Source organism: Cynoglossus semilaevis, chromosome 6 (genome assembly GCF_000523025.1).
Source record: "Cynoglossus semilaevis isolate Cse_v1.0 chromosome 6, Cse_v1.0, whole genome shotgun sequence".
In the NCBI taxonomy this organism is placed as follows: Eukaryota; Metazoa; Chordata; class Actinopteri; order Pleuronectiformes; family Cynoglossidae; genus Cynoglossus; species Cynoglossus semilaevis.
The window spans coordinates 1,518,923-1,523,300 of record NC_024312.1 but is presented as its reverse complement, the minus strand read 5'-3'; positions in this window follow the sequence as shown (position 1 = coordinate 1,523,300).

Genomic DNA, 4,378 nt, shown 5'->3' with positions numbered 1-4,378 from the left:
TGGAACATGAAGACAAATAGAAAAGAAAGAAGAGTAAAAATCAACCCTGGACTCAGCTGTGTACACACACACACACACACACAGACACACACACAGGCCTTTGATTTTAGTGGAGTTGTCATTAAAGTCAGCGTCAGCTCCTAAAGGTTGGACTGATCATAAAAGGACTTGTTCGACATCGTTGACTAGAACAGTCAACCCCGCCAACACACACATTCCACAGAGGCTCAGCTTCAGCTGTGGAGGCTGTTGCTGAGCGTGACTCTACCTGAGGTCCAGTGGGAACAGAGTGACGTGAAAATGAACTCACCACAAACGCAGGGTTGACTGAGCCCTGATCCTTCAGCCCCAGCTCGATTTTCTCTTCTGTCGTGAGCTGCATCTCGGCGACGACGGCCCGGTGATGTCGAGATTCTCTGGGAAGAAGTGAGTGGAGCCTTCACGGTGGGAGTTACCGCCTGACTGACCACGGTCAACAAGTGCGGCTGACTTGGTTGGTGATCTCTTCTCTGACTCTGGAGTGTTTGTGGTCTGCAGCTGAGCAGACGCAGGTTTTTGTTGCCCTGACTTACAGAACGGTCATGTGCCTGTTTGTGTGTGACGACTGGATCCTGTGAGAGCGGACGAGCACGTTTGTCACATGAATGAATTCATCATACGCATTAAAACCGTTTCCTCTTATCACGTCTGACTTTGGGATTTTTGGAACCAGTCTCAAGCGGAAGGCGTTTGATTGGACGTCGGCTGACGACCAGGATTCCTTCTCTTACACTGAGTCTCCATCACCATCATCAGTGGACACTGTACCTCCACTGTGATGCCTGACGTCAACAACCAGCACAGAACATTGTGTTTCACCCAGTACATTGTAATTACATCCAGTAATTACTCTTTACTCCAACGCCCGTGGGGAATCTGACATCTGAGTCCAGGCTGACAGACGACTCACACGCGGCAGTGACGCGGGGGGGGGGGGGGGGGGGGGGGGATATTATCACACGTGCAATGCAACATGAACGAATTTCTAACGGGACGTCTTGCGCTAAGCAAATTAATAAATGTATGAAAAAAACGTTAGTGTCTGAAAATGTCATTTGTATTTTCTAAACTTTTTATTTTTATCTTTTAACATTTTAACTTTTGCTTGAAAAAGTTGCGTAAGTGAAGAAACTTTAGCAGATGTTTTATAACTGCATGGTTAGAAATGCAAACCAAAGCCAGGGTGGGATTTGAACCTACACACCTCCGTTGATAAGCATTAAAATGTAAATGGCCATGTTGCATTGCACTTGTCATGATATTCTAGGCATTTCTGACATTTGTGTATTATTATCCTGTTTTAACAACTTTGAACAAAACTTCCTGTAGCAGTGGTTTAACTCGGTGATTTTGTCATGTCTGTCTGTTTCCGTGTTTTCCTGTTGTCTTTGTGGGATAATCTGTGGGATCACACTCACCTGTTGGTGATTGGCTTCACTCGTGTCACCTGGTGTTCCCTGTGTATATATACCCCTCTCCCTCACTCTGTCGGGGTTTTGGATCAGTGTGACTGTGATTCTGATTGTGATTGTGATTGTGATTGTGTTTGTGATTGTGATAGTGATTGTATCTGTTCCTGTGCTCAGCTTAGTGTGTCCTTCGAGTTCTTAGTTTGTACTTAGTAGTTTATTCTTTGTTCCTGGTCTTGTGAAGAAGTGAGTTTTTTTGTTGCTTTGGCCTTGCACTTTGAAAATAAAACTACCTGCACCAGGAAGAGTCTCACCAATACTGCATTTGGGTCCTGCCTGCTTCCTGCCTGCTTCCTGCCTGCCATGTCGTTGCCCACACATGACAGATTTATTTCTAGATTTGTTTTGGAGATTTTTGTCTGTCTGTCCTTGTTGATGCTGAGGGTCCTGCCCAGTGGTTTCCATTGGTTTCCATTGGTATTTTAATTGGTTTTAATTGGTTTTCAAGTCCTTTGAAACTTTATTTGAAACGGTGAAGGAAATGAATGAACGAGTTGACCTGACCAGTCTGTGACAGAGCCACGTATTGAGACAACTCTCCTACATCAACCTGAATCCCAGTCTGGAAGTACTCAGAGAAGCCCACAAAGTAGTAAGTAGTAGTACTATTGTAGTGTACTGTGTATTTGGTGATAAACCAGAGTTCAACTTTGTTGAAGCGGTTAGCGTCACCAGGGGGCAGCAGTTCAGTAACAGGAGGGTAGAAAACACGGGACACACCCCGACCTTTGGGTACCACGACTGTGGTCTGGACCTTAAATACTTACATAAAGAAGCGTTTGTCCCAGGTCAGTGGACGCTCCCTAACCCTGCAGACTGATGATGTCACACAGCAGACCAATCATTCAAAGACTTTCTGTAGTCTGTAGATTCTCATCCATCAGGTCCGTCTACCCCGACTGGAAACATGAAAATAGACCAAAACACCTGAGGACATCCACGAAAGGATGTTGGAAATGTCTATGGTCTGTCAACCACTGCCTCTGTTTTTACGTGACACCGTTCGTTCGCACCAATCTGATTTTATGGATATGTGCTCAAAAATCAACGTCATCGTATCGTTTTCTTTTTCTGACACCTAGTTTTTCAAAGAATATTGTACGGTATTTTCCGGACTTTAAATCGCACTTTTCTTTTATCCTTCGGCTGAGTTGGCGACTTATACTCACTGACTGGCCTTACATTAAATGTATAATTCCACGTTTGTTATTTTCACAACGACACCCACTAGAGGGCACTCTAGGCTTGTCTACGGTCAGTGACGTGCATGGTCTCATCTTTTTCACACTAAGTGTGAACACACACACACACACACCGTCCACCGCGTGACCTTCACCTGGACACGTGTCACAGGAGGTCAACATTTACATTTCCACCAGTCATTTATCAATAAACGTATTGATTGATACTTAAACCAAGAAACAAGAATTTCAGACAATTCTGATATGAAACAAATGCCAACGCTACGTCCCGCCCACTGATTCCACGATACTGCTGAGCACAGCAGTAATCCGTAATCTTCCATGTCGTAGTAATTTTCGAAGACGCGTCACGAACGACCTGAGAAAAAGGATTGAGCCGAGAGTCGGCGCTGACGCTGTCACATGCTTCATGTGACTCTATGTTAGAGACTTTGAGGACGAGCTGCGAGGACGTGTCCGAGGCAGTCCTTCACACTGCTGATGGTGAAAAAGAACGTTCAAATTCACAGTCGTTTCCTGTGATTGTTCAGGACGTACACAAATGAAGTACCAGGCTGTGTGTGCTGCTGTGCTGCGTGTTGTGTTACTAATGATACAGTCAGAGAAAACGACAAGTGAAAACATGTGATTATGTAAAACAAAAGTGGTTTACAGGCTTCGATGAGCGTGGACCCTCGTGATGCTGAGAACAAAGACAGTTTACATACAAGCTGCTGACCTGTGGACGACGCCTGTACATTTATATATATATACTGTATATATATATTTACTGTATATATATAATGTATATACACATATATATATATACACATATATATGGACATATATGTGTATATATAGTCTTTATATGTTGAGCATTAGAAAGAAATCAAGTGGATGTTTTTTCAACCTTTTGTTCCACATCAGATAGTTAAATACGTTTGAACGTTTGTGTCCACCAGATGGCAGTGTAACATAGGCCTTAAACTCGAGTCTTCAGATGAACGTTGGCGGTTTCTAAATGTTTCTGGCTGAAAGGAAAACAGTTGAGCATCTAAAACTGACAGAACTGTCAGAGCCACAGACGCAGAGACTGACGGAGTGTGTGATGAACAACCGACTGTTGGAATGATCACGTGTCTATAAATAAAAATGTTTGTCCACACTTTGAGCCCCAGAACGTCTTCCCTCCTGTGTGGATCATTATGTGTCTCTACAGAGACCTCTTCAGGCTAAACCCTATTATCGCACTTAAAAAGTTTAATGCTTAAAGTTTAGTCTCTTCTTATTTCTATTTACTAACAAATATTTTGTTCAATTTTCATCTTTTCTTTTGCGATGACTTTTCCAACTTTCCAGGTGAACAAATATTTAACAGTTTAACAGTTACAGTTCAGCCGATGAACTGTAAACATTAACCTTGTTCCTCAATTCACCCAAATGGCCACACAACGGCGGTAGAGATCCTTGAAGACGGGGGACAGAAAACCACGACACACTTCAGCTTTGACTCTTTGTGACTGTGACATATCAAAGAAAAATCTTTTCTTTTCTTTTCAGCCTTTTGAACCTTTCCTCACATGACTGGACATGTCCTTTAAAACAAACAAACAAACAAACGTTTATCTTGTTTTTATGTTTGTGACATAAATGACCATGAATATATATAAAACTATATTGAGTATTTTT